The following is a 13,533-nucleotide window of genomic DNA, read 5'->3' as shown; positions in this document are numbered from 1 at the left end:
CAGAAAAGGACATGAAGTTGGGAATCAGATGTTTCCTGTGGGATCTGAGTTGGATAAGGGAAATAAGGCTCTTAGATGATCGTATTTCATTGCACTCACCTACGGAATTCTAAAAGCATTAAAAAGGAAACTATTAGATTCCAGGTACTAAGATTTTTCAGTTTGCAGCAGGAAGTTGAGAGATACAAAGAGTTTGATTCCAGAGGGAGAGGAAGCAAAGGCAAGAAGATGAACTAGAAGAAGTTTAGGGATAGGAACTGATCGCATGATCAATCCTTTTAAAACTCATAATCCCTTGTTCATGATTTTCTTTCTTTTAAAAACTTATTTATTTACATTCCAGCTGTTGCCCCTTCCCCAATCTGCACTCCCACAGTTCCTCATCCAATTCCTCCTTCCCCTGGCCTCCCAGCAGGTGTTTCCCCCATCAGACCTCCCCCTTCCCTGGGGCCTGAATTAGGCTTATCTTCTCCCACTGAGGCCAGACCATGCATTCCTCTGCTATATATGTGTCAGGGGCCTCAGAACAGCCCATGTGCGTTCCTGGTTGGTGGCTCAGCCTCTGGGAGCTCCCTGTGGTCGGGATTGAGACTGCTGGTCTTCCTATGGAGTCACTCTCCCCTTCAGCTTCTTCAATTCTTCCCTTAATTCAACCACAAAGGTCCCCATCTTCAGTCCAATAGTTGGGTGTAACTATCTGTGTCTGTCTAAATCAGCTGCTGGTAGGGTTTCTCAGAGAACAGTCATGCTAGGCTCCTGTCTGTAAGCACATCATAGTATCAGTAATAGTGTCAGGCCTTGGTGCCTCTCCACGAGATAGATCTGAATTTGGACCTGACTGACTTTCCTTCAGTCTCTTTTCCGTTTTTGTCTCTGCAATTCTTTTAGTTAGGAAGAATTATGGGTCAGAAATTTTGACTGTGGGTTGGTAATCCCATCTCCCCACTTGAGGTTCTGTCTATCTACTGTTGGTGGACTCTTCCAGTTCCCTCTCCCCATTGTTGGCTTCTCCCAATTTTGGCTAAGGTCACCCCCATTCAGTCTCAAGAGTCTCTTACCTCCTAAGTCTCTGGGATTTTCTAGAGGGTCTCCAGCCTTGCAAGCGGCGAGGCTGTATTTTCACTTATTCTCCTGGCCCTCTGGGATTCACTCTTTCCACACCACTTCCCCCTCATACCAGCTCCTGTTCTCTTTTTCCTCTCCTCCTTCCCTCTCACACCCAGGTCCCTCCCTTCCTCTGCCTCCTGTGATGATGATGATGATGATGACGACGACGACGACGACGACGACGACGACGACGACGACAACGACGATGATGATTATCTTTCGATCTTGTAGGTGGAATTGAAGCGTCCTCACTTGGCCCTTTCTGCTTAAACTTTTTATGATCTTTGAGTTGTAGCTAGGAATTTTTGTACCTCTTGGCTAATATCCTCTAATCAGTGAGTACATACCATGCATGTCATTTGGGTTCTGGGTTACCTAACTCAGGATGATATTTTCTGGTTCCATCGATTTGCCTCCAAAATTTGTGATGTCCTCATTTTTAATAGCTGTGTAAATGAACCACCTTTTCTGTATGCATTATTTGGTTGAGGGACATCTCTGGATTGTTTTTCAGTTTTTGTCTATTACAAATAAGGTGCTATGAACATGGTGGAGGACATGTCCTTTTGGTATGGTGAGGCATCTTTTGGGTTTATGTCCAGGAGTGGTATAGCTGGGTCCTCAGGTAGTACTAAGTCTAGTTTTCTGAGGAACCATCAGATTGATCTCCAGTGCAGTTGTACCAGTTTGCAATCCCATCAGCAATGGAGGAATGTTCCTCTTTCTCCATGTCCTTGCCAGCATGTGCTGTTACTTGAGTTTTTGATCTTAACCATTCTGATTATTGTAAGGTGGAATCTCAGGGTCGTTTTGATTTGCATTTCCCTGATGACTAAAGACCTTGAATATTTATTATTTTTTAACTATTTATTTTTACACTCCAGATTTTATTCCCCTTCTGGTTCACCCTCTGACCGTTCCACATTGCATATCTCCTCCCAGAATCCCCATCTCCATGAAGGTATTCCCACCCACCAGACCTCTAAACTTCCTGGGGCCTCCAGTCTCTAGAGGCTTAGGTGCATCTTCTCTGACTGAACCCAGACCAGGGAGTCCCCTGCTGTATATGTGTTGGAGGCCTCTTCTCAGCTGGTGTATGTGCCTGGTTGGTGATCCGGTGTCAGAGAGATCTCCTGGGTTCACGTTAATTGAGACTGCTGGTCCTCCTACAGGGTCACCTTCCTCCTCAGCTTCTTCTATTTCTTCTAGCTTTTCCTTAATTCAACTACAGGGGTCAACATTGGTTGGGTGCACAAATCTGCATCTGACTCTTTCAGCTGCTTTTTGGGTCTTTCGGAGGGCAGTCATGATAGGTCCCTTTTTATGAGTGCTCCATAGCCTCAGTAACGGTGTCAGGCCTTGGGCCTCCCCTTTCTCTGGATCCCCCTTTCGCTGGAATTCATTTCCTCAGGCTCTTCTCCAGTTCCATTCGTGCTGTTCTTTTAAACAGGAAGAAGTATGGGTCAGAGATTTAACTGTGGGATAGCAACCCCGTCCCTCACTTGTCCTGTCTTTCTGCTGGAAGTTCAATATGTTCCCTCTCCCCCCTCACTCAGTGAGAGTGAGTTCCCTCTCTTCACTGTAGGTCACCCCACCCTCTACCTCCTTTGAGTCCTGAGAGTCTCTCACTTCCCAGGTCTCTGGTACATTCTGGAAGGTCCTCCCAACCTGCTTCCTCTTCACGTCACCTGTTTCCGTTTTTTTTCCTGCTGCTCTGAGGGCTTCAGTCCTTTTACCCCACTCAACACCTGATCATACTCCCCTCTCCCCTTACCCCTACCCACTTGTTAGTGAGAATATACCATTCATGTCCCTTTGGGTCTGAGTTACCTTACTCAGGATGATAAATGTTGGAGCATCTTTTGGGTACATGGGCAGGAGTGGTATAGCTGGGTCCTCATGTAGTACTATGTCAAATTTTTTGGGGAACCTCCAGATTGATTTCCAGAATGGTTATATCAGTTTGCAATCCACTCGACTTTTGATTGGGTGGTTTGATTCTTTTTGTGGTTAGCTTCTTGAGTTCTTCATAGTAATTTGAATATTAGCCCTCTATCAGATGTGGGGTTAGTGAAGATTTTTTTCCCCAATCTATAGAATGCCAATTTGTCCTACTGAATATACACTTTGCCTTACAGAAGGTTTCCAGTTTCATGAGGTCCAATTTATCAATTATTTTTTTATTGGATTTTATATTTACATTTCAAATGTTATCCCCTTTCCCAGTTTCCCATCCATAAACCCCCTATCCCAACCACCTTCCCATTCTTCTTGAGGGTGTTCCCCCACCCAAACACTGACCCCTTCCTGCCTCCACACCCCGAAATCCCCTACACTGGGGCATCAAGGCTTGGCAGGGCCAAGGACATTTCCTCCCACTGAGGCCCAACAAGGCCATCCTATACTATGTATGCAGCTGGAGCCATGGTTCTGTCCAGGTGTACTCTTTGGATGATGGTTGAGTCTCTGGAAGCTCTGGTTGGTTGGTATTGTTGTTCTTATGGGTTTGCAAACCCCTTCGGCTCCTTCATCCTTTCTCTAACTCCTCCAATGGGGACCTTGTTCTCAGTTCAGTGGTTGGCTGCAGAATCCGCCTCTGTATTTGTCAGGCTTTCGCAGAGCCTCTCAGGAGACAGCTATATCAGGATTCTGTCAGCCTGCACTTCTTTGCATCAGCAATATTGTCTGGGTTTGGTGGCTGTATGTGTATGGGATGGATCCCCAGGTGGGGCAGTCTCTGGATGGCCTTTTCTTCAGTCTCTGCCCCAAACTTTGTCTCTGTATTCCCTCCTATGAATAATTTTGTTCTTCCTTCTAAGAAGGACTGAAGTATCTGCACTTTGGTCCTTTTTCTTCTTGAGCTTCATGTGGTCTGTGAACTGTATCTTGGGTAATCTGAACTTTTGGGTTAATATCCACTTGTCAGTGAATGTATACCATGTGTGCCTTTTTTTGTGATTGGGTTACCTGATTCAGGATGATATTTTCTAATTCCATCCATTTGCCTATGAATTTCATGAAGCAATTGTTTTTGATCGCTGAGTAGTTCTCCATTGTGTCCATGTACCACATTTTCTGTATCCATTCCTTCATTGAAGGACATCCAAGTTCTTTCCAATGTCTGTCTATTATAAATAAGGATGTTATGAACTTAGTGGAGCATGTGTTCTTGTTATATGTTGGAGCATTTTGGGGTATATATATATATCCAGGAGTGGTATATCTGGGCCTGCAGGTACTACTATGTCCAATTTTCTGAGGAACCACCAGACATCTTTCCAGAATAGTTGTACCAGTTTGCAATCCCACCAGCAATGGACGAATGTTCCACTTTCTCCACATCCTCGACAGCATCTGCTTTTACCTGAATTTTTGATCTTAGCCATTTTGACTTGTGTGAGGTGGAATCTCAGGGTTGTTTTGATTTGCATTTCCCTGATGGCTAAGGATGTTGAAACATTTCTTTAGGTGCTTCTCAGACATTTGGAATTTCTCAGCTGAGAATTCTTTGTTTAGCTCTGTACCCCATTTTTTTTATTAACTTGAGTATTCCTTATTTACATTTCGAATGTTATTCCCTTTCCTGGTTTCTGGGCAAACATCCCCCTAATCCCTCCCCCTCCCCTTCTTTATGGGTGTTCCCCTCCCCACCCTCCCCCCATTGCCGCCCTCCCCCCAACAATCACGTTCACTGGGGGTTCAGTCTTCGCAGGACCAAGGGCTTCCCCTTCCACTGGTGATCTTACTAGGATATTCATTGCTACCTATGAGGTCAGAGTCCAGGGTCAGTCCATGTATAGTCTTTAGGTAGTGGCTTAGTCCCTGGAAGCTCTAGTTGCTTGGCATTGTTGTTTATAAGGGGTCTCGAGCCCCTTCAAGCTCTTCCAGTTCTTTCTCTGATTCCTTCAACAGGGGTCCTATTCTCAGTTCAGTGGTTTGCTGCTGGCATTCGCCTCTGTATTTGCTGTATTCTGGCTGTGTCTCTCAGGAGAGATCTACATCCGGCTCCTGTCGGCCTGCACTTCTTTGCTTCATCCATCTTGTCTAATTGGGTGGCTGTATATGTATGGGCCACATGTGGGGCAGGTTCTGAATGAGTGTTCCTCCTGTCTCTGTTTTAATCTTTGCCTCTCTATTCCCTGCCAAGGCTATTCTTGTTCCCCCTTTTAAAGAAGGAGTGAAGCATTCACATTTTGATCATCCTTCTTGAGTTTCATGTGTTCTATTCATCTAGGGTAATTCAAGCATTTGGGCTAATAGCCACTTATCAATGGGTGCATACCATGTGTGTTTTTCTGTGATTGGGTTACCTCACTCAGGATGATATTTTCCAGTTCCAACCATATGTCTATGAATTTCATAAAGGCATTGTTTTTGATAGCTGAGTAATATTCCATTGTGTAGATGTACCACATTTTCTGTATCCATTCCTCTGTTGAAGGGCATCTGGGTTCTTTCCAGCTTCTGGCCATTATAAATAAGGCTGCGATGAACATAGTTGAGCACGTGTCTTTGTTATATGTTGGGGTATCTTTTGGGAATATGACCAAGAGAGGTATAGCTGGGTCCTCAGGTAGTTCAATGTCCAATTTTCTGAGGAACCTCCAGACTGATTTCCAGAATGGTTGTACCAGTCTGCAATCCCACCAACAATGGTGGAGTGTTCCTCTTTCTCCACATCCTCGCCAGCATTTGTTGTCACCTGAGTTTTTGATCTTAGCCATTCTCACTGGTGTGAGGTGAAATCTCAGGGTTGTTTTGATTTGCATTTCCCTTATAACTAAAGATGTTGAACATTTCTTTAGGTGTTTCTCAGCCATTCGGCATTCCTCAGCTGTGAATTCTTTGTTTAGTTCTGAACCCCATTTTTTAATAGGGTTATTTGTCTCCCTTCGGTCTAACTTCTTGAGTTCTTTGTATATTTTGGATATAAGGCCTCTATCTGTTGTAGGATTGGTAAATATCTTTTCCCAATCTGTTGGTTGCCGTTTTGTCCTAACCACAGTGTCCTTTGCCTTACACAAGGTTTGCAGTTTTATGAGATCCCATTTGTTGATTCTTGATCTTGTACCCCATTTTTAAATAGTGTTATTTGATTTTTTCAAGTCTAACTTCTTGAGTTCTTTGTATATGTTAGATATTAGCCCTTTCTCAGATGTAGGGTTGGTAAAGATCTTATCCCAATCTGTTGGTTGAGGTTTGGTCCTAAAGACAATGTCCTTTGCCTTACAGAAGCTTTGCAGTTTTATGAGGTCCCATTTGTTGATTCTTGATCTTAGAGCATAAGCCATTGGTGTTTTGTTCAGGAAATTTCCCCCATTGCCCATGTGTTCGAGACTCTTCCCCACTTTTTCTTCTGTTAGTTTGAGTGTATCTGATTTAATGTCAAGGTCCTTGACTCACTGTACTTGAGCCTTGTATAGGGCAATAGGAATGGATCGACTTGCAATCTTCTACATGCTGACTTCAAGTTGAACCAGCACCATTTGTTGAAAATGCCATCTTTTTTCCACTGGATGGCTCCTTTGTCAAAGATCAAGTGACTATTGGTGTGTGGGTTCATTTCTGGATCTTCAATTCTATTCCACTTGTCTACCTGCCTATCTCTGTATCAATATATACAGATTTTATCACTATTGCTAGAGCTTGAGGTTGGAGATGGTGATTTCCCCAGAGGTTCTTTTATCATTGAGGATAGTTTTTGCTATCCTGGTGTTTTTGTTATTACAAATGAATTTGCAAATTGCTCTTTCTAACTCTATGAAGAATTGAGTTGGAGCAATGAGGATTGCCTTGAATCTTTAGATTGCTTTTCACAAGATGGCCATTTTTACAATATTAATCCTGACTTATTTATAATAGCCAGAATCTGGAAAGTATCCTGATGTCCCTCAACAGGGGAATGGATACAGAAAATGTGGAACACTGACACAATGGAATACTATTCACCTATTAAAAACAATAACTTCACATAATTCATAGGAAAATGCATGGAAGTAGAAAATATCCTGAGTCGGGTAACCCCATCACCAAAAACCCCACATGGTATGAGCTCACTGATATTTGGATACTAGCCCAATAGCTTGGATCATCCAAGATACAATTCATAGACCACATGAAGCTGAAGAGGAAAGAGGACCAAAGTGGGGATGCTTCAGTCCTTCTCAGAGGGGGGCACAAAAATATAGGAGGAAATATGGAGACAACGTTTGGATCAGAGACTGAAGGAAAGGCCATCCAGAGACGGTTCCATCTGGGCATCTTGCTCATACATGTCCAGCCACCAAACCCAGACAATATTGCTGATGCCAAAAAGTGCATGTTGAGAGAAGCCTAATATTGCTGTCTCCTGAGAGGCTCTGCCAGTGCATGACAAATACAGAAGAGGATGCTTGCGGCCAACCAATGAACTGAGAACAGGATACCCATTAGAGGAGTAAGAGAAATGACTGAAGAACTGAAGGGGCTTGCAACCCCATAAGAACAACAATACCAACCAACCAGAGCTTTTAGGGACTAAACCACCATCAAAAGAGTGCACATGAATAAACCCATGGTTCCAGCTGTATATGTAGCAAGGATGGCTGTTATAGGCACCAATGGGAGAAGAATCCTTTGGTCCTGACAAGACTTGACACCCCCCTGCCCCAGTATAAGGGAATGTCAGGGTGGGGGGTCGGGAAAAGGTTGGTGGATGGGTTGGGGAACATCCTCATAGAAGAAGTGGGAGGGGGATGAGGTAGAGGGTTTATGGATGGGAAATAAGAAAAGGGGATAACATTTGAAATTTAAATAAAAAATCCAATAAAAAAGTAAAAACCAAAAAAGAGTGGATCAATTTGCATTCTTCTACACGCTGACTACCAGTTGAACCCACACTATCAATTGAAAAGGCTATCTTCTTTTGCACTGGATGGTTTTAGCACCTTTGTCAAAATCAAGTGACCATAGGTGTGTGTGTTCATTTCTGGGTCTTCCATTCTATTCCATTGATCTATCTGCCTGTTTCTGTACCAACAGAATACAGTTTTTCCCACTATTGCTCTGTAATGCAGCTTGTGGTCAGGGATGATGATTGTCCCAGTAGTTCTTTTATTGTTGAGAATAGTTTTCACCATCCTGCTTTTTTTTAATTCCAAATCAATTTGCAAATTACTCTTTCTAACTCTATGAAGAATTGAGTTGGAATTTTGATTGGGATCCCAAGGATTCTATAGATTGCTTTTGGCAAGATGGCCATTTTTACAATATTAATCCTGCCAATCCATGAGCATGGGAGATCTTTCTATCTTCTGAGATCTTCTTCAATTTCATTCTTCAGAGACTTGAAGTTCTTGTCATAGAGATCTTTCATTTGCTTGGTTAGAGTCACACCAAGGTATTTATATCATTTCCCTAATTTTGTTCTCAGGCTGGTTATCCTTTCAGTAGAGGAAGGCTACTGAATTGTTTGAGTTAATTTTATATCCAGCCACTTTGCTGAAGTTGTTTATCAGGATTAGTAGTTCTCTGGTGGAACTTTTGGGATTACTTAAATATACTATCATATCCTCTGCAAATAGTGATATTTTGACTTCTTCCTTTCTAATTTGTATCTCTTTGACATCCTTTTATTGTCTCGTGTCTCTGGCTAGTTTTTATTCTTTGTTGGTCTTTGTGTTGTGTAAGTATAAGCATAACCGTGACTTCACAGAAGGACTTGGGTAGTATTCCTTCTCACTCTATTTTGTAGAATAGTTTGGACAGTATTGGCATTAGGTTCTCTAGGAAGGTCTGATAGAATTCTGCACTAAACCCATCTGGTCCTGAGATTTTTTTGGTTGGGAGACTTTTAATAACTGCTTCTATTTCTTTAGGAGTTATGGGACTGTTTCAATGGTTTATCTGATCCTGATTTAACTTTAGTACCTGGTATCTTTCTAGAAAATTGTCCATTTCATCCAGACTTTCCAGTTTTGTTGAGTATAAGCTTTCGTAGTTGGATCTGATGATTTTTTTGATTTCCCCCAGTTTCTGTTGTTATGTCTTCCTTTTCATTTCTGAATTTGTTAATCTGGACACTGCCTCTGTGCCCTCTGATTAGTATGTGTAATGGTTTATGTATCTTGTTGATTTTCTGAGAGAATCAGCTCCTTGTTCTGTTGATACTTTGTACAGTTCTTTTCGTTTCCGCTTGGTTAATTTCACCCTCCAGTTTGATTACTTACTGCCATCTAATCCTCTTGGGTGTCTTTGCTTCTTTTTGCTCTACTTGTTCAGGTGTGCTGTCAAACTGCTAGTGTATGCTCTCTCCAGTTTATTTTTGGAGGTACTCAGAGCTATGAGTTCTCCTCTTACCAATGTTTTCCTTGTATCCCATAAGTTTGGTTATGTTGTGCCTTAATTTCCATTAAATTCTAAAACGTTTTAAATTTTTTTTATTTATACCTAGACCAAGTTATCATTGTGTAGAAAATTTTCAGCTCAATGTGTATATGAGCTTTCTATCATTTTGTTGTCATTGATGACAAGTCTTAGTTTGTGGTGATTTGATAGGATGCATGGGATTATTTCAATCTTCTTTTATCTGTTGAGGCACCCTGAGGTGGTGAGAAGAAGGTATATTCTTCTGTTTTAGTTTAATGTTCTACAGATATCTCTTAAATGCATTTGGTCATAACTTCTGTTAGTTTCTCTGTGTCTCTGTTTAGTTTCTGTTTCCATGATCTGTCCGTTGATGAGAGTGGGGTGTTGAAATTTCCCACTATTTTTGTTGAGGCGCAATGTGTGTTTTGAACTTTAGTAAGGTTTATTTTATGAATATATGTGCCCTTGGATTTGGAGCATAGATATTTAGGATTGAGAGTTCACCTTGGTGGATTTTTCCTTTGATGAATATGAAGTGTCCTTCCTTATCTTTTTTGATGACTTTTGGTTGAAAATCGATTTTATTCGGTATTAGAATGGCTACTCCTGATTGCTTCTTTAGACCATTTGCTTGGAAAGTTGTTTTCCAGCCTTTTACTCTGAGGTAGTGTTTCAGGTCTTTGTCTCTGAGGTGTGTTTCCTGTAGGCAGCAAAATGTTGGGTCCTCATTATATATCTAGTTTGTTAATCTGGGTCTTTTTTTTTTCATCTTTATCAACTTGAGTGTTTCTTATTTACATTTTGATTGTTATTCTTCTTCCTGGTTTCCGGGCCAACATCCCCCTAACCCCTCCACCTCCCCTTCTATATTGGTGTTCCTCTCTCCATCCTCCCCCCATTACCATCCTCCCCCCAACAATCACATTCACTGGGGGTTCAGTCTTGGCAGGACCAAGGGCTTCCCCTTCCACTGGTGCTCTTACTAGGCTATTCATTGCTACTTATGAGGTTGGAGCCCAGGGTCAGTCCATGTATAGTCTTTGGGTAGTGGCTTAGTCCCTGGAAGCTCTGGTTGCTTAACATTGTTGTTCATATGGGGTCTCGAGCCCCTTCAAGCTCTTCCAGTCCTTTCTCTGATTCCTTCAATGGGGGTCAGTTCAGTGGTTTCCTGCTGGCATTTGCCTCTGTATTTGCTGTATTCTGGCTGTGTCTCTCAGGAGAGATCTACATCCGGTTCCTGTTGGCCTGCACTTTTTTGATTCATCCATCTTATCTAGTTTGGTGGCTGTATACGTATGGGCCACATGTGGGGCAGGCTCTGAATGGGTGTTCCTTCTGCCTCTTCTAAACTTTGCCTCCCTATTCCCTGCCAAGGGTATTCTTGTTCCCCTTTTAAAGAAGGAGTGAAGCATTTCGCATTTTGGTCATCCTTCTTGAGTTTCATGTGTTCTGTGCATCTAGGGTAATTTGAACATTTGGGCTAATAGCCACTTATCAATGAGTGCATACCATGTGTGTTTTTCTGTGATTGGGTTACCTCACTCAGGATGATATTTTCCAGTTCCATCCATATGTCTATGAATTTCATAAAGGCATTGTTTTTGATAGTTGAGTAATATTCCATTGTGTAGATGTACCACATTTTCTGTATCCTTTCCTCTGTTGAAGGGCATCTGAGTTCTTTCCAACTTCTGGTTATTATAAATAAGGCTGCTATGAACATAGTGGAGCACGTGTCTTTGTTATATGTTGGGGTATCTTTTGGGTATATGCCCAAGAGAGGTATAGCTGGGTCCTCAGGTAGTTCAATGTTCAATTTTCTGAGGAACCTCCAGACTGATTTCCAGAATAGTTGTACCAGTCTGCAATCCCACCAACAATGGAGGAGTGTTCCTCTTTCTCCACATCCTCGCCAGCATTTGTTGTCACCTGAGTTTTTGATCTTAGCCATTCTCACTGGTGTGAGGTGAAATCTCAGGGTTGTTTTGATTTGCATTTCCCTTATGACTAAAGATGTTAAACATTTCTTTAGGTGTTTCTCAGCCATTCGGCATTCCTCAGCTGTGAATTTTTTGTTTAGCTCTGAACCCCATTTTTAAATAGGGTTATTTGTCGCCCTGCGGTCTAACTTCTTGAGTTCTTTGTATATTTTGGATATAAGCCCTCTATCTGTTGTAGGATTGGTAAAGATCTTTCCCCAACCTGTTGGTTGCCGTTTTGTCCTAACAACAGTGTCCTTTGCACAGAAACTTTGTAGTTTTATGAGATCCCATTTGTTGATTCTTGATCTTAGAGCATAAGCCATTGGTGTTTTGTTCAGGAAATTTTCTCCAATGCCCATGCGTTCGAGATTCTTTCCCACTTTTTCTTCTATTAGTTTGAGTGTATCTGGTTTGATGTGGATGTTAATATTCTTTCTTTGTTCTGTGCGTTTAGTGATTTGACTATTATGTGATGAGAGGATTTTCTTTTTTAAAGGATTTATTTATATATAAGTACACTGTAGCTGTCTTTAGACACACCAGAAGAGGGCATTGGATCTTATTACACATGGTTGTGAGCCACCATGTAACTGCTGGCATTTGAACTCACGACCTTTGGTATAGTAATCAGTGTTCCTAACTACTGAACCATCTCTCCAGATCTTTTTTATTTTATTTTTAAACTTTAGTTCTTTCACTATATCATTTAATTTTATCTTATGTTTTGCCTGTATGTCTATCTGTGTGAGGGTGTCAGAAGCCCTGGAACTGTAGTTACTTATAGACAGTTGTGAGTTGCCATGTAGATGCTGGAAATTGAACCCAGCACCTTTGGAAAAGCAGTTGGTGCTCTTAACCACTAAGCCACCACTGAGCAATCCCAGGATTTTCTTTTCTGGTCACATTTTTTTGGTGTTCTGTAGGCTTCTTATACCATTTTGGCCATCTCTTTCTTTAGGTTGGGGAAGTTTTCTTCTATGACTTTGTTGAAGATATTTTCAGGTCAGAGCTGGGAATCTTCATTCTCCTCTATTCCAATTATTCTTAGGCTTGATCTTTTCATTGTGTCTTGAATTTCTCAGATGTTTTGGGTTAGGAGTTTTTTTTTTATGTTTTGAATATTCTTTGACCATAGTGTCAATCTCTTCTACAGTATCTTCTGCACCTGAGATTCTCTCTTCTATCTTTTGTATTCTGTTGGTGATGCTTACATCTGTAATTCCTGACCTCTTTCCTACGTTTTCTATTTCTTGGTTTGCCTCCATTTGAGTTTTCTTGTTTCTACTTCCTCTTTTAGGTGTTGGACCACTTTATGCAATTCCCTCACCTCTTTGATTGTGTTTTTCTGTATTTCTTTAAGGGATTTATTTGTTTCCTCTTCAAGGACTTCTACCTGTTTACCTGTATTTTCATGATTTTTTTCAATGAGTTATTTATATCCTCCTTAAACGACTGTTATCTTCATGATTTTAGGTCAGCTTCCTGATTTTTAGGTATGTTGGTGTATTCAGGACTTGCTGTGGTGGGAGAACTTGGTTCTGATGATGCCCATGTATAATGGTTTCTGTTCCTTATGGTCTTGCACTTGTCTTTCACCATCTGGTTATCTCTAGTGTTTGCTGGTCTGGGTGACTCTGTCTGGAGTCTGCCTCTTTTGTCCCTGCGTTGCAACAGGTATCCTGGTAGGCTTGTGGATCTGGCTGTAGCAGACCTCCTGTGGGGCCTTCCAACTGGAGGGTATTCAGAGGGACAGAGAAGCTGCTGAATTGTTGCCCTGGCTGCAGTAGATCTCCTGGGAGGCCTGCAGACTGTTGGGTCTTCAGAGGAGACTTTCAATCTTTTGGGTCAGTAGTCCTGCATGCCACAGAGCTTCTGTGAGGCCTTCAGACTGTGGTGTCAATTGCCCAGTTATCCTGTGTACAGAGGAACTACTGGGATGACTTCAAGCTGTTGCTTCCTGGGTGCAGTGGATCTCCTGGGATGTCTCTGGTTGTGGTGTCAGATGCTCCGTGTGTAGGAGATCTCCTGGGATGCCTCAGGATGTGGTATCAAATGTTTTGAGTGCAGTGATTCTTCTGGTATGTTTCAGCATATGATG

Source organism: Rattus norvegicus, chromosome 7 (genome assembly GCF_021556685.1).
Source record: "Rattus norvegicus strain SHRSP/BbbUtx chromosome 7, alternate assembly SHRSP_T2T, whole genome shotgun sequence".
NCBI lineage: Eukaryota > Metazoa > Chordata > Mammalia > Rodentia > Muridae > Rattus > Rattus norvegicus.
This window is presented reverse-complemented; position numbering follows the sequence as displayed.